The sequence below is a fragment of the Microtus ochrogaster genome, chromosome 1 (assembly GCF_000317375.1).
Source record: "Microtus ochrogaster isolate Prairie Vole_2 chromosome 1, MicOch1.0, whole genome shotgun sequence".
Classification (NCBI taxonomy): Eukaryota; Metazoa; Chordata; class Mammalia; order Rodentia; family Cricetidae; genus Microtus; species Microtus ochrogaster.
In genome coordinates, this window is record NC_022009.1 from 71,043,353 (window position 1) to 71,061,631 (window position 18,279).

Below are 18,279 nucleotides of genomic sequence, written 5' to 3' on the forward strand. Positions count from 1 at the left end.
TTGGCTGTGACCAAGATCTAAAGCATCCTATGAGAGAGAGAGTTCTTTTTTTCTTTCTCTGCTTCCACTCCTTGCTGGTATGTGTCCTATCTACTCACTATATCTATCTATCTATCTATCTATCTATCTATCTATCTATCTATCTATCTATCTATCTATCTATCTATCTATCTATCTATCCATCTCTATCCATCCATCTATCTATTTATTTTCACTGCCACTGGTTTTGTCATCCTTTACTGACTGTGAAATCCAGATTTTTCAGTCTTCCGATGAAAACTGAAGACCAGAAATTCTTCAGAAATCCCCTGGGCCTACTGTACCAGATTGGGACTGCTATGGTACCCAATGTGTTAGACTGAGAAGATTCCACAACCTCAGCTTCTCCAGCATGGGAACAGCCACTGAGACGTCCCAGGTAACATTATGTAAACCAATATTTTGTATCCCCCTTTTACAATATATTTATTCTTTAGTTCTGAACAGGTAGAGAAACCCAACTAATGCAGGTGGTAGTACCAGGAGTAGTTCTAAAGAAAAATAAAGATAAAGATAAAATTCTCCAGTGAACTTAATGATATATAGAGCTATCTCTGAAACTCAGCTAAACTTATGATTGCTGAAGTCTATCTTGGTAACATAGATAGTACTGAAAAAACATAGGTGAACTGTTTAAAGAATAATGTAAGATAACTGTGTTCAATCCTCTGAATTCATATCTTGTGAGATAAAAGAAGTTTAGAGACTCTATAGAAAACTTTTGAGTATTTGTTGAAGAATAAAGATCATAATAATAGTGTTTTGATGCTCATAGAATCTCTGGATTAGCCTAGCAGTGGTGGCACATGCTTTTAATCCCAACACTCGGGAGACAGAGGCAGGCAGATCTCTGTGAGTTTGAGGCCAGCCTGGTCTGCAAAGTAATTCCTAGGGCAGCTCGGGCTGTTACACAGAGAAATACTGTCTTGAAGAACCAAAAAAATATCTCTGAATAAAGCATCAAAACCAAAATAATAAAGTCAGAGATGAAATTTTCCAGTTCTAGATATGCTTAAAAAACCCTCAAGTTTCCTAAGTGCATCATGAGAATTCCTCTGTCAAAAAGTTAAGTTACTGAAGAACTATGACCCTGCCTGAATCCTAAGATTACCCAGACCTGATTTTCAGCCTCTCAGCTGTCTGCAGTTAAAATGGAAGCTCCAATTGGAAAACAATAGAACTCTGTAATTTGGGAATTTGTTGGAAGACCTGAAAAGACTGAAGTCAAAGGGGCTCTCAGGTTAGGATGCATTGATTTTACCTAAAGAAGTAGTTTTCCCCACCCTTTAGCAACACACACACACACACACACACACACACACACACACCCTCCATTTTCTGTACTATTTGGCTCTCCATATTTCTGAGGGGATTTAGCATGCATTGTTAGTAGAACTAGAATGGCCTCCCCTGAAGGTGACACCAAGCCAGGTAAGACCCATGGCCCAAGGGCTGACTCATCACAGCCTCTAGATTTCTAACCAGACTCAAGGCTCAATGGTCCTCTCGGGGTGATGGAGAGAGTATGGTTGATGAGGATATGTACTATAAGCCCAAGGAACTTAGGAAGTGTTCAAAGTCTGAAGCATATGTGTGGGAACAGATCCTAAGGGAGCATGCGAAGGCGGGAAGAAAGCTGGATCTAGATCAGGGTTAGTTGATCTATAAGGGTCCATTAAGCAGAGACTCTGGGTCTAATGCACAGTTAAAAGTGCTGTCCTAAGATCATTTGATTGAATGGGAGAGTTGGGAAAATGTATTTCTCACTCATATTACGGGAAACAGATTTGTTAGAGTTGCACTGGCTTGAAGACCTCTGCCATTGCTGTCCTCTATATTCTTTCCACACACTGCTGTGGAAACTACAGTTGCTTAATTGATAAATCAAATGCAGCCAGTTTAATCGGATTCTGGCATAGGAGTAAGGGCCAGGTAATAACAAAATCAATAACTGTTGAAAGCTAGATGGAAGTACTTATCATGGACAGCAGAGACAAAGCACAGTTCATAAGGGTCTGACTTGTGCAAACCTCTGTTTCTGGTTAATTAATCATGGTGCTCGCAGGAATTAAAGAAATAAAATGTCCACTGAATTCTACGTAAGTATAAAAGTTAAAGAATAAATGAACAGAAAACTTATAGAATCAAAGCAAAAGAAAATCATGGCCCCTCAACTAATTTCCAGGGTTGAGCCTCTTTATGCCCCCCGGAACTCCTAGAAAGAAGGAACTCAGATCTCCTTGGGAAAGGACTTCGTCATATTACTGAAAAGTTCTACTGTTAACTTTTCCTTCCCTTCTTTGCAAATGTAACTATAGCTGCTTACTACTGTAACTAGTACATTGAGATAAGCAAAATATCAGAATTTTTTTCAGGCCCTACTAGACCCTGGCTTTGCATTGATATTGATTTTGGCAGATTCCCAAAAGCACCGTGGCTTTCAAGTTAAGGTAGAAACAGCAGAAGACAGATTATCAATGGAGTTTTAGCCGAAGACTGAATCATGTCCAGTGGGTCTCTGAACTCATCTTGTGATTATTTCCCCAGCCCCAGAACACAAAATTAAGGGAGCTATATTTAGAAGTGGTAGAATCCCAACTGGTTCTCTGACATATTGAGAGAAGGTTGTTATGGATGGAAAGATCAAAGGCAAGCCGTTAGAACTGCCTTTACTTGGGAAAATAGTGGACCCAAACCAGTATTGCATTCTCAGAAGGATTGAGGAGATTAGGATCATCACCAAGGCATTGGAGAAATGCATAGTGGTGATTCTCAACAAACTTTCACTTAACTCTCTTATTTGATCTTTGAAGATGGATCATGATCAATAGTGATTTCAGCTGCAGCCACTGTAGCAGATGTAGCTTCCTTAGCTGAGCAGGTTAGTATATCTTTTAATAAACTGGTATGCAGTTATTGAAAGTATATTTTGTTCTTTGTATTTGACCAAAAGGGTGACCCACCAGAAGAAATTTGCTTTTAGTTATAAAGGTCAGTAGTTCACTTTGTATTTCTACCTCAAGCGTATGTTAATTCTTCAGGTCTGTGAGATAAATTAGTTCACATGGATCTTGATCACAGGGATCTTCCACAAGATATTATATTGGTCTATTATATTGATGATATTATGCTGATTGGAGCAAGTGTGCATGAGGAAGCAACTCCTCTGGATTTGGTAGTAAAATATATGTGCAGCAGAGGATGGGAAATGAATTTGATCAAAATTGAAGGATCTTCTAGTTTCTGTAAAGTTCTGGTAATTCAGTGGGGCATACAGAAATTTTCTTTTAAGGTCAAGGATAAAGTATCGCACTTGGGTTTTACTACCTGCAAGAAAGAAGTACAGCACTTAATGGGCCTATTTGGATTTTGAATGCAGAGCTCTCCTGAAGTGTTATGCCTGCCTATGTATCAAGTGATTCAGAAAGGTGCTGGTTTTGGGTAAGTCTTGGGTCTGAATAAGGCTCTTCCACAGGCTTAGGCTGCTGTATAGGCTCTGACACTTGTGCCATGATAGAGCTGACTTGATGATATTTCAGCTGTGAGTGACAGACAGGGATATTGTTTGGCACCTTGGCAGGCCTCCATAGGTGAACCACAGTGAAAACTATTAAGATTTTGGAGCAAGACTGTACCATGGTCTGCAGAAAACTGTTCTTCCTTTTATCTGCCTTTGGATTTTTGTCAAAGCTGAGTGCTTCATAGTGGGCCATCAGATTACCATGTTAAGTGACCTGAGTTACATGTCACGAAATGGATGTTATATGACCAACCAAGTCATAAGGTTTAACATATACAACAGTAATCCAATCGATCTTCAAATGGAAGTGATGTTTATGTAATTGGGCCTAAGTAGGTCATCACGGCACCAGTAACTTAGATGAAGAAGCTGCCCAATTGTTTAGGATTCTTACTCCTAATATGAATGTTTTCTATTCTCATGTATTACCCTATGTCTTTATGTGTGTGCCCTCCTAAGATCAAATGACTGGAGAATAAAAGACCAGGGTCTGGTTTATTGATAGAATAGTGGAATGGTCATTAAAAGACACATTTACACAGAAGTAGCTTAGAGAGCCTGGGGCAGGTTTCTCTGGACAACTGTAGACGTTCTGATTCAGCCTTTAGTATTTAGCAGCATCTTTCTTTATAATTAGAATTCATAGTTATAGGAATCAAGGTTAGAATTGGGAATAGGATTACACCACCCACTACTCTAATGACCTACTAGCAAAAAAAAATAAAAATAAAAAAAAAACTTCCTGATCATGTGACATTCTCCTTTACATCCTGAAAAGTTTTTGGTTCCAAAGGAGAAAGTGCTTTAGCCAGGAAGCAAAGCCAACATTCCTTTGAGCTGGGATCTAAGGTTTCTCTATTGGCTGGATTGTGCTTTGGTGTCCTTTAGGAAATTGGCTAACAGAGGAATTACAGTGTTAGCAGGGGTGATTGCTCCAGACATTCCAGGGGAGATTGGACTGCTTCTTTACAATGGAGATAAGAAAGAATGTGTTTCCAGTACATGAGATCCTTTGTAGTGTCTTTTGGTTTTAATATGTCCTGATAAGCTATGTTTGATTAGAGAAAGGCAAGAAATACATCTCTATTGTCAACAAACCACATAGGATCAATCACCTTTTTGTGCATATTGTATTGTGGACAAAAAAAAAAAAGAAAACAAACAGAAACCAACATCAAGGTGATATAGAGAGGAGTTTTATTTAACAGTGAAACTCTCACATGAGGATCTAGGTTTTATTTTTTTATATAAGTGTTTATATGTCCGTGTAAGGATATGTGTTCTGGTACAGTGTAAGAGTGACAATGGTGGGTCCATGGAGTCCCATGATGGGTAAGAGACAGATGGCAGGTGATGCAGACTTTGCTCACATGGAGAATTTTATTGAGAGAAAGGGAATGGGAAAAGGTGCTGTGGGAGAAGGCTCTTGTAGACTGGAAAGATTTGTTGCTTGTATTGGTTTAATAAAATACTGATTGGACAGTAGCCAGATAAGAAGTATAGAGAGGGAAACAAGACTAGGATAATTCTGGGAAGACGAAAGGCAGAGATGCAATTGTCAACCAGATGCAGAGGAAGCAAGATGAGAATACCTTTCTGAGAAAAGGCATCAAGTCATATAACTGAACATACATAAGAATTATGAGTTAATTTAAGTTGTAAGAACTAGTTAGAAATAAACCTGAGCTAATAGACCAAAGAGTTTATAATTAATATAAGTCTCTGTGTATTTCTTTAGGACTGAATGGCTATAGTACCAGGCAGGACAGAAACTTCTGTCTACAAAAGGAGGTAGGGAAGTAGGGCAATGGATCTCTGAGGACAGAAGCAGTGGAAGAGAAGAGAGAGGCAGAGAGAGACAAAGAGACAGGCAGAGACCTTCCTTCCCCTGTAAAAGAGTGGCAAAAAGAGAGAGCAGGAATGGGCAGAGATTGTCTTTTGTGTGTACAGACTACAAAGTGACATAGCAGTCATAGGACCCTGGACTGGCCGGAGTACTGCCTGAGTGCATCCTACCAGGTGACAGAGCAGGCCAGCAAATGCCTGAATCCTAAAAATATGGGTGCATGTTATGAAACTAGAAGGATCTTAAGAAGTGGGTAGGGGGAAGATGGGTAATGGGATATATGTAACACAAATACAGGGTGGATCAGGGTCTACTTGAGAGAGTGCTGAGACAAGCTGGGAGTGGAGCAAGGGGACAGGAAAGAGGAGAAGAAAAACACCACAAACAATGTGTGCACAATGATGCAAATGACAAGGATGCTTAAGACTTTGTACCTTACTTGCAACAAACACAAAAATATCACTAAAGGAGAAAGAGTAGAAACATTTGCTTTTATCAAGACATCCTGGGTTCATGAATAAACTCAATAAACATCACATCCCCCTTGTATTGGTCTGTCCTGTTCCTTTAAGAGACAATCCACACCCACTCCCCCCAGGCAAGCTGATCTTCAGCTTCCAGCCTGAGTCCCTTCCTTTTTCTGTCTGTCTGTCTGTCTGTCTGTCTGTCTGTCTGTGTGTGTCTCTCAGAGGCAACTTCTTTCTCTCCCCTATCCTCACTTCTCCCATTCTCCCCCCTCTGTTTCTCCTTCTCTCTGCTCTTTCCACTTCTCCTCTCCCCTTTCATAACCCACTAAATAAATATCCAACTTCACTCTGCGTGCCTATTCATCCTAGTCTCTCACCTGCCATGCCCCTCTCTGCCTGGGACCCTGATGTCTTCGTGGCCTGCCATGGTCTCATGGCCTGCTGCCCACTGCCACCAGTAGGGGACCCGCAGCATTTTACTTAAACTATTACAGCCCTGGTCAGCCTGGTATCTGTTGCATGGGTGTGGTTTTCTGGATGACTTCACTGCCAACTCAGTTAAACCCTCAATATCCTTAAAGGAGGCCTTGTTTGAATGACCTGTGAGGCATAATCCAACCAGTTTGCAAGAACACAGGGTTCCCCTTGCCTCGGCTGCTGATTAGCAACCACCTAGTTTCTCTTCACTGGAGGATTAGGTAGGAAACGTAGCAGATGGGCAGAAGCCTGGGGAGAGTGGCTGAGCAGGGATACTGCAAGCCTGGCATTCTCCACGTGGGCTGCTTTATCTGCATGCAGTCAGCCTCTCCTTGTAACCCCAGATAAGAGAAAACTAGCCAGGAAAATATGGAAGCAGAAACTCAATTACTGGAGACATTTATTCTTATCTTTTATTTTTAAAAAGAAAAACAAAGGCAGATAAAATCAGGGCTTCATGTGAAACCAAATTCACAGTTTGTCTGTGAGCATTTTTTTCCCAGAGCCACTAATGTGTTGATGGCCTACATTTCCCTTCCCTCCAAGCCCAGGAGGGAAATTCAGAATCTGAATAGACCTTGGAGATCCTTAGTCCTGGCCTTCCTGCTCCCCTCCCTTTCTCCTAATAAGGAAACTGAGGCCCCCAGAGGTTAACCAACAAGCACAAGGTCAGATGAGCTCAATTGTCTTCTAAACTCCACACAGAACTTTTTCATTTCCAGCTTTAAATTATTTATTTAGTTTTTACCATTTTCACTTCATTGAAATGAACTCTCTCCTCTCGCTATTATGTCCTGGAAGCTATTTATCCAACCTGATTTAATTGCATTTTCACCGAATTGTATTACATTTTTCCAATTGCTATTACATTTTATATTCTCTGTGTTTTTATGCCCTGATGCCAACTGTTAGCAGTGGCCCTGTTCTACTTTATTATTAAACCACCCCAGGTGTTTCTTAGGCCAGGTTTGCTTAGGTTTTCATCTGGAATTAAAAAATAGCAACATAGGTAGATTGTTGCACATCCTAACTTGGGTTCAGATAGATGGAGAAGTTAAAAAGTTGGGACTATTATAGTACATTTGAATGCTTGGCATATAGAACTAATGTAAGTTATCATCCTTAACCTCTGTCTCAAAAATCCCTTCACTACCTTCCTCTTGTATAGGAGAAGTTTATCTCCTTTATAGGTGAAATTCTCATTTAGGAAGTTGCTGCAGACTGCACATTAAGTCAGTCAACTCAAAATTACAAAAAAATTAATTTACACAAATTATATAGAAAGGTCAGAGACCGTAACCATCCTTACCTGTCAAAAAAGTTTATAAAAAATATAAAATGATTTATATTTATATATAACCTGAGACAATACTTAACAATGGCTAAGACCATATGAAGATTTTGAGGCATAAAAAATGAAACACTGTTAAAAGTCCAGAAAAAATTCATTACACTAAAAATTGGTAACAAATATGTTGCCAAGAAAATGTCTTTAAAAAAAATAGCACAGGAGCAAAACACTAAGCTGCCAATTATGGGTAGGTGGTTGGGTGGATATTCTGATGCCTTATTCAAACTTGGTCTTGATTTAGGTGGACTCTAGAGCAATTCTCTGTCAGCTGAATTACATGCACCAAGCACTTCAAAGGCCTTGTGCTCATTGGGAAGGCCCAGAACTGAGCACTGTGAGAAATAAATGATTGCACTGCCATGTAGGCTGACAAGCTGCTCCCATCACTTTGCAGTCACTAGAAAAAAACATGGTGTGCAAATGGACATCACACTGTGATAAGGGGAAGTCTGGGCATACAGCTGCAACATGGCGAGCAAATTTAACTGAGGCAAATCTTTCCGTTTCCTTGGAGAGCTCTGCTCTCCAGGCAGTGGCTTTACTGAAGGCCAAAGTTGTGCAAGCAGGGTATGAATATGCAAGCCTCACAGACAGCTTTCTTACACAGGCACATCAGAGTTAAGGGCTAGGCAGAACTTTAAAAAGCTTTGATCCTACTGCACGTATTGGCTTTGTGGGAGCCTACACAGTTTGGATGCTCACCTTACTAGACCCTGAAGGAGGTGGGAGGTCCTTGGACTTCCCAAAGGGCAGGGAACCCTCACTGCTCTTTGGGCTGATGAGGGAGGGAGACTTGATTGGGGGAGGGGGAGGGAAATGGGAGGCGGTGGTGGGGAGGTGGCAAAAATCTTTAACAAATAAATTAATTAATTAAAAAAAAGAGCTTTGCTGAAAGGGAGTTGGCTTCAGATATCTACTTTAGTGATTCACCCGTGCATAGTGGGCAGCATCAGGCTATCCCAGGGAAGCCTAACACAGGAGTGTGTTCTTTGAGATCAGTAGGTCCTTCTCTACTGCCTTTTCAAAGACACGCTGTGATGCCAACCTGAGCTGCCTCAGCTTCCCTTCACACTGCCTGCTTCTCAAATTGCCATCTTGTGGGTGAATAGAAAGAGAGAGGAGAGAGAGAGAGAGAGAGAAAGAGAGAGAGAGAGAGAGAGAGAGAGAGAGAGAGAAGGAAAGAACATGAATGCTTCGAGGTTTATTGTGGACATGAGAGAGAGCATAGTCAGAGGCGTAAATACCTGGGAGAATCTAACAGGTAGAGACTGAGTGATGCTGGGAGTACCTGGCCAGGTATAGCTTTGATATGTTACATTGGCACCTCAACTGTTTGTTCCAGGTTTGAAACTTGACAGTAGGTTTCCAGAAGTCTTTTTGACGTAAATTCCTGAGACTCACAATCTCCATGCCTGGGTGATCATCGCACAGGACTAGAGTACATTCAGGGCCACAGCTTAAGGCGCCTGAGATGTTTTTGTCGAGATGTTTTACATGTGTTGCGAGAACATTTTGATCTTAAAAAGGCAGGTTTTGTTAGGTCTCAAACTCAGCACAAATGGCTGACTGAAGCACCATTTAATACATCAAAGTTGACTCTAATCAACTAGTTACTAGTTGTAGTCAATTAGTCCCTACTTGTTACAGTATCCTCCTAGCTGGCACGCCCCACCCCCTACCCTAATTCTCCAGCCCAGGTCCCTTTCCCCAATTTCTCTTCCTTGTATAATCCAGCCATTTTGGCTATACAATCTCTTTGTCTTCTGGCTAGCTCCTGGTATCTTGGCTCCTTGTTTCTCTCTCTTCCTCTCCCATCTCCCTCCATTCCCAGCTCCTGATACAGCCCAGTTTAGTCTGCCAGTTATGTCCAATCTGGACACTTCTAGATTCCCTTAAATCTATAATAAAATCAACGCCCTAGGAGCAGTCATGTCCTCCTCTCATTCATCTGGTACCAAAACCCAGGTGCAGAATAAATGAGTTCCTTTCTAAGGGACTCGGCCTCTTCAAGTCAAGCTGCTGCTCTGACTCTCCTAATGCTTCTGCTGGCTTCTGTCACCCACCAAGTTTGACTACTACAAATGCTACAGTCTGTTTTTCCTCTTGCTCTGACCATTTGACTCTAGCTACTCTTTTAGACTCTCTGGCCTGCTACCCCCTGAAGGGCATCTACACCCATGTGGGCATCTCTCGACTGGGTAAGTGCCACTCTGGAAATGTTTCTTAGATGTCAGATTTGAATGAAGACATGTAGAAATTGTGGGTCCGTGCCTGGTTTATTTCACTTAACACAGTGACTTCCTTCTTTATGAAACTCTTAAAAGATATTCTCCTTTTATTGATGACTAACATTCCATTCAGGTTCATCTATTATTTAATGGACACTTCACTTGTTTCCATTTCTTGGCTGCTATGATGAGTATTGTGATGAATGTGGGAGTCTCCGTGTCCCTTTGATATACTGATGCAATTTCCTTAGGACATTCGGCTGTAGTGGGATTGCTAGACCATATGTTTGTTCTATTTAGCTTTTGGAGGAACTTCCATAGTCCCCTCTAAAGAAATTTTACTAATTTACATACATAGCAATGTTCAAGGAAAGCTTCCATTTTCCTTACATTCTCAGCATTGTGTAGATTTTTGTCCTGCAGATAAAGCCATTCCTCCAGAGGTGAGGTGATAGCTCAGTGCCGCTCTTTGCATTTCCCCTAGCTTTAGTTACCTGAAGTATTTTTCATGGACTTATTGGTAGCATGTATATTTTCCTTTGAAGAATATTTGCTAACTAAACATGCACACAGGCTCACATGATCTTCCCTATAGCCTCTACCTGAAAATAAAAGGTCTAGGAAGGTCAGTTGTCTCATTTTGAAACTAAATAATTTCATATTTTGCCATTTGTGATGGTTGATCTGTTTCTATATGCTGGGTCTCTTGTCTTGATGGATCTTCAGGTTACAAATAGCTTTTTTGATTTTGTTATCTGTCTCTTCTCTGTCACAGTTTGTGACAGTAAAAAGACAGGACCTAGACATAGCCCACCATGTGCAGCCGATGGATGATTTGGTGGCCACTTATTCCTGCAGGGGCAGCAGAGACAACTACATCCTGGCAGCGTTATCCAGGGTCAGTGACATTTCAGGTGAGGAAGGCACATTGACAATACCTATAGGCAGGGTCTTTGGGACAGCAATGTGGGATTGAGGTTCTGAAGTCATTCCTGCTTGTAAATTCTTCAAGCTTGGCTCTCAGGGCATCTCATCCAGAAACCAACCCATTTCGCTTTCATACAGGTCCTCTGCTCACTCCGATTTCAGCTGCTTATGTGTGCCACCACTGAGAGAGCACAGCTTCAAGGGTGCAGTGCATGAAAGGGAAGATGCAGAGCGAGGAGAATAGAGGGTTAGCACAGGCAGCCAAAGGTGGTGTGCTTTTTACATTTTGTAAAGGCCAAGGCAGCATCTGCAGACACTCTTGATAATGAGTGAGAGCCAAGGTTATATTTTAAGAAGTTTTAATTATTGTGCTTAAGTAATCCATAAAACAGAAAAGCTTCTAACCTGTAAGCCCCTTGTCCAAGGACAGATACTTCCTGAAATGCTGGAGTCTATTGTTTATGTAAAATAACAAGCCACGTGTTTTCACTCTCAAACAAATTTGTTTAACCCAACTGCACCAGATGTGCTTAATCACGCGTATTCTTGCCCCTGTTTAGATGTAGGTGAGGGATACACAGGCAGGACGTGTGTCAGGATATATGCTTATTCCTGATTGGACCTGGTGGGAAATGCATCTCCTTATGGGTTCGCCTTTATAAGCCTCTGCAAAACGTGACTTGTCGTCATTTTTCTGGGAACCCTGGAATGGACTTGGCTGGAGTCCATCATCCTGAATAGTATTTGGTTATTAAAGTGTGCATCAAATTGGGCTCAAAATTGTGGTAGTGGTCTTATTCTCACCCAGAGTGATTAACAAATGCTCTTTAATTTTCATGTGGAACGAATTTTCTGCATTCTTTGTGTGTTTTTAAATTGTCATACAGCAATGCCCACGTAGTGAATCAGAACCTTAAATAAAAGAACATATGATAGCACCTAATGTCTTTGCCAAAGAATGCGACAGATCTTTGATTCCCATGAGCTCTAATTCCTTGTGCATCAGTTCGATTTTCCTTGTCAATGCTGGTGGGAGTTAACCAGACTCCAGAGAGCGGTGCCCAGCATGAGGGTGCTGAACAGCCTTGTTCCCAGCGTGACTGTGTTCTGCTGCTGGTGGAGAAAGGCTCTCTGTAGATTCACTTTTGATCCTCAAGCACCAGCAGCATTTTGAAGAGTACCATGAGGCCAACTGTCTTCTCTGAAATGTATGGTCTCCCCTCCACCATCAGACCCCCACATACTGACTTCAACTCTGCTACAAAACGTGACCTGAAACATAGAAAGAGTAACATGATCCTGTTTGGCTTCTGTCTAGCACAAAGAGAAAAGGCAAACAGAAATACAATTGTGTGGATAGCTCCAGGACAGATACATGCTTTCTAAGCCCAGATAGAGAAAGAGCACGGAGAGGAAGTCAAGAGCTGTGAACATAGATTTCAGGCCAGGTACTGGGAAAGCTACCCTCTTGTGTTGCTCTGCTGTGAAGCAGTTCACAGGTTGGCAAGAAAGTGAAGTTGGCAATCAGACATACCCGGGTTTGATCCCTCTTCCATCTGCATTACCTGATTTCAAGACTTAATTGGTAAAAACTAAAAATAATGCCTTGTTCACATTAAGTCATATTGAAATAGAGATCATATATGTGAAATTCACAGCACAGAGTCTATCTCACCAAAGGACAACCTTTACTGTCACCAAAAAGGCTCCAGAGCTGTCAGGAGCATAATAGGGAAAGGTCTCCAGATGGCAAAATTCTGTACGGAACAAAGAAACTTTGTAACACAGACATGGCAGATAATTGTCACTGTCTTGGCATAACCAATATGTCTGACTTTTCTGCACTGTAACTCTTAAAACTTCCCCTGTGTTTTCCCAAATACATTAGATGAATTTTTTTATTGAAATACTGAATTTTACAATACATATTATTCTATCCTCCAAATCGAGATTCAAAAATTCTCCTTGCCTGTCCTAGCATGAAATGATACCTGAGATGATGAATTATCTACCTCTGAAACATATTTCATTTATCAAGCCTACTAATAAAGCACGGCCGGTGACAGTATGAATTCCTTTCTTGGAAGTGTCAAAATCTTGCAGACAGGCTTGGGGTGGATGAGAAGTCCATCTCAGGGTTGTAAATGATGTACCCACCTTGGAACCAGCAGTTTTGTTAAACAACCGTCTTCATGAGTGAAGATTAATTCAGGCCATGGTATAACTATCTAAATCTGCCATTGCTAGGAATTGTGAATTAGACTCAGGGGTTGTAAGGTCACGTGATTACATGCAGGCAGGCCTCAATGCCAGAGAGACATGCTAGCTTGGATGCTGAAGGGAGGTTCTGTTGAGATGAGTGTGTTCGCTGTGAGTGGTGGGAGAATTCTGTTAGAAGGGTGTTAAGTAGTTTTCACAGCTTTGCAAGGCGCGCCACGGCTCTGGCTCTGGCGTTCTAGCGTACAACCGAGTGGAAGGACTGATGCCTTCGTAGGACTTACAAGGGAGCTTTTCCAATCCATAAATTGCCTTATTGAGAATGTGTGTCACAAGCTCCAGAGCAACCAGAACCCAGAAAACCTGATTTGTTTATTAAGACATTGACTCTTTCACTTAAAAAATATATATTATATTTTCACTCAGTTAACAACTAAAAATGTGTATGAAAATATAGTTAAAACCTTCCCGTCTCCTTCGGGTCTCCCGTCTGCCTTCCATTTTCTGCTGTAACTGCCATTCTATGAAGAAAGATACATTTGTATTCTAATTGCTCTTTATTTTAACACAAAATTTAGCATAGTTTACCTAGTCTACTTAACCTAGGAGGAAGGGGTGCACTCATCCATTGCTGGTGGGAATGCAAACTCGTGCAACCACTTTGGAAATCAGTGTGGCGATTTCTCAGGAAATTCGGGATCAACCTACTCCAAGACCCAGCAATATCACTCTTGGGAATATACCCAAGAGATGCCCTATCATATGACAAAAGCATTTGTTCAACTATGTTCATAACAGTGTTATTTGTAATAGCCAGAACCTGGAAACAACCTAGATGCCCTTCAATGGAAGAATGGATGAAGAAAGTATGGAATATATACACATTAGAGTACTACGCAGCGGTAAAAAACAATGACATCTCGAATTTTGCATGCAAATGGATGGAAATAGAAAACACTATCCTGAGTGAGGTAACCCAGACCCCAAAAGATGAACATGGGATGTACTCACTCATAATTGGTTTCTGGCCATAAATAAAGGACATTGAGCCTAAAATTTGTGATTCTAGAGAAGCTAAATAAGAAGGTGAACCCAAAGAAAAACATGTTTTTAGTTTTTAATATAGAAAATAATGACTTAAGTTTAAGAAAGGATGAAACTAGGAAGGTTTCTACCTTCCCTGAGTTTCCCTGTCTATAATTTCGTGAGATCTTGCTGAAGTGAGACTTTAGAACATGGTTCTATAATAAAAAAAAAAAAGTCATTTTTTTCATATTTAAAGCTAACTCACCACATATCCCGTATCCTTGAAACAGGTTATTTCTCCCAGTGTCAGTTCCCTTATTTTTCTAGAAGTAATAATAACTGCATTTGGATGTCGTGACGGTCTTGTGATCACTGTACAATTTGCTGACTGCCTTCAGTGATGTCTCTACAGGCCAATCATTTCAGGGATGCCTGTCCTCTTCAGATGGGAGCTTGATGGCATCACAACATAAAGGTAAGAATGGGCTAGAAGAGTAGAAAAGAGCCAGAGCCAGGAAAAAGCCGATATGTAAATTCCTTGACTGTTGGACCCTCCCCAGGCAGTCACAGATCACTGCCTAGTGTCTTTACCTGGCTAAGAACAGAATGCACATACCTGCATATGGGACAGGGAACCCTGATTGCTTTTCGGGCTGGGGCGGAGCGGGGACTTAATTGGGGTAGGGGGAGGGAAATGGGAGGCGGTGGCGGGGAAGAGACAGAAATCTTTAATAAATAAATAAATTTAAAAAAAGAATAATAATAAAAAAGAACAGAATGCACATGCTGAGCCAGGTTTGGGGTGGTTTCTGTCTTGTCAGTGCAGCTCAGGTCTGCACACCTCCCAAGTTACAACATGTGTTGCAAAGCTCCAGAAAGGAGGCTCTGTCATACTCTTTAATAAACTAAAAACATTGTCTAGCAAATGGCTTTTATTTCCCTGTCCACTAGCTGGGTTTTGCTGGCTGGGCTATCTGGCTGAAGACTTTTAGATGACTTTAAGCCATGGAACGTAAGTTTAAAATGGTCATTTTTAATATGACGGCTGGCATTCCTGAGAGAAACAGTGGTGTTTTCACCTAATCCCTAGGATGGCAGTAATTCTGGAAGGCATCTGGGGGTTGGTGACATTGATAATGATTTTTGCAGGAATTGATCTGTCACCAGCGGCCACCTCATTCTGCGATGTGACTTCATCTTCACACTTTTCTTCAGTTGCTCCAGCCTGCGAGGAAGAAACAAGTTTCCTAGGAGATAGGATCTTTAAAAACTATATGCCATGAAGAATTCTGAGTCAGTTGACAGAACTACCATGTGAGTGTCTGTGCAGAATTGAAGAGTGACTGGGGAGGGTGAAAATGGATTTCAAAATGGAGAATTACTTTTGCAAAATGGAGGCATATGTATAAACATTGTTGGGTTATTCTGAAGTACTATTGTGTGTGTGTGTGTGTGTGTGTGTGTGTGTGTGTGTGTGCATGGAACAGAAATATTTAAAAGTTCCTTTTACTCAAAGAGCTCAGAGAAGTTAGTTATATCCTGGGTTGGACCTGAACTATCTCTGAGTAGCATGCACAATAGCTACTTCTTTTAGGTACAGAAATGATAAGTGGTTTGGATACTTTCACTTCAAGCATTTAACATTTTCTCAATTCTGCGTATGGTTCTCCTTGACATGTGTGAGCATTCTTGTACATTTGGTCTATAGCTGGACAACATGCTTAGACATGCTATTCTCATGATTGCCCCCTTTGTCCTTCCCTCATTGGTGACTTTTATACTCACGTTCATGTTTTAGCAGCAGACCACTGGCCATTTTCAAGTTTAAAAATGAAATGCTTAACGAACCATAAAGATCAGATCCTGGCTGCATTCTAAGTACATCCTGGCATGATAGAAAGAAGACGGGTAGCGCTACACAGCATCGTTTATGCAGTCCAGGGAATGTTTAACCATGCTTTTGCAAGGGGGTTGACACTTGAGCCTGCATACTATTAGTGGCCATGTCCCATGAACCACAAGGAATAGCACAGATCTCATTAAGGAGCCCTGAGCATTAATTCTTGTCATTGAGTCTGCAATTGACCCTACTGAGTGTCCCATTTGGCTCTTTAATGTAAGGTTATTAATGAGGAAGTGTGATCTCCAGTGCTTCAGTCTCCTAAATAAGTGACTGGCTTCAATGAGCAGCCCCAGGAACTGTCTCACCTACCTCTTAATGGATATTTTGGTGGAAACTGTATCCCCACAATTTTCTCTATAGTCTGCCACTTTCTTCCTGCCAAAGGTTTTTAATCTCTTTTCAAACTTACTGTTTTGGGGAGGAAAAGAATAAACTGTGTCAGAACAAGGAATTTAGATCGGGCCAGTGAGGTAAAGCAGTACATCAGCACAGACTTGCCCCTACTGACTAAAGGAAGGAAAACATGGGAATAGTGTCCATGTTACTCTTGATTATACCTGCAAGCATGGAAGGAACATTTCACTATTTACTGACTTCCTGCATTTACTCTTCACACTATGCTTTCAAGTCAATTTTATCTATCTACGGAACATAAGGGCAAGCAGAATCACCCAACAGTTAACTTACCCAAAGCAAAGTATTTAGGATGGATACATATACCTGAGCCAAACTCCATCTCCTGGCCCACACTTCTTGATAAGATAAGCATGCAGGCTGCTTGCCTCCTAGCTTTTTTAATTCCAGAAAAATCCACTAGAAAGTGCATCATCCCCCTTCTCATCCACTTAAAGAGGGACACCCTTCACGACTCAAGCAGAACAATTCTCCCACTGTTTCAGGTGAACTCATACGCTGGAAAGTACAGAGAACAATGGCAAGTCCTCTGGCACTGTGCCATGTGGGAGATTTGAACATATCACCAGTATGGGCATTTATTTTTATTTTAGCCTCCTAGAGCTTCCCAACACAAATGACCACAAGCTACAAGATTTAAAAGAGAATTGCATTTTTTTTTTTTTACTGTCTGTGGGGAGAGCAGTCCTTAGTGAGGTTGCCTGTCAGGCCATGCTCTTTCTGAAAGCTCCAAGGGAAGAGTCTCCTCTCTTGTTTCTTCCTCATCTCAAGTGGGGAGTGGCAGCCTTAGATTGAAGATAAAGAACTCTGATCCATGACTCCATCATCATCTATAATTCTCTCCAAGTCTTCATATATCCCTTCTAGGAATCTTCTAGGAATTATAGCTGTATTTGGGACCATCCTAACCTACTATATCTTTGTGATAATTATTTCTATACCCTTATTTTCTAGTAAAGTTGCATTGTGGGATTACAGATTGGCATGAAACTGAAACTAAGAAACACTATTTGACTCAGTGTGCTTGGTTTGGGGACAGTGCTTTTCTGTCCATTGTCCTATTTGTTTATAACTAAGGCAAGAGTGCCTTGCCATTAATCACTGTGGAAGAACTTCTTAATGGTCTCTAAGCTTAGGGATATTTTTCACATTTCTTTGGTTTTCCTGTGACCTTCAGACACTGAGCAAGTTCTTTGAGAAAACTGTAGTTGCTAGTTGCTTTATTTTACATTTAGAAACTAGCTTGAAAATAACTGAAACTTTATGATATTGTATGACAATAATTTATATAGATCATTACATTTTTCATATTCATCATTGTGTATTCATTGTACATGATTCTGGGTATGTAAGAACATTTCATGCATGTATATAATATGCTATGTGCCTATTCATCCCATATCCTCATTCCCTACCTTTTTTTGTCCCCTTCTTTCTCTTGTTAGTTTCTCTTGCTTCCCTAGAATGTTTCTGGGATGATTAATTTTCATTTTTCAACCTTGGGGGGATTTAGACATACCATGAAAACAAATTTCTGTACATATCTGTGAGGGGTTATATTAGTTTGGTTATTTGAGGTGGAAAGGTCTAATCTAAATATAGCTGATAATTATTCATTTCCTAGGAATCTAGACTAAGTAAAAAGGAGAAGGCAAGCTGAGTATGAAACAATCATAATTGTTTCCAGACTGTGGACACTATGTAAGCAACCACCTCTTACTGTGGTTGCTGTATCACTTTGCCATGATAGACCACACTTCTGGAACTGCAAGTCAAGTCAAGCGCTTCCTTTCCTAATTGCCAGGTATTTTATTAAGCATGATAAATAACGAATATAGTTTGCTTTGCTTTCATGTCATAATGG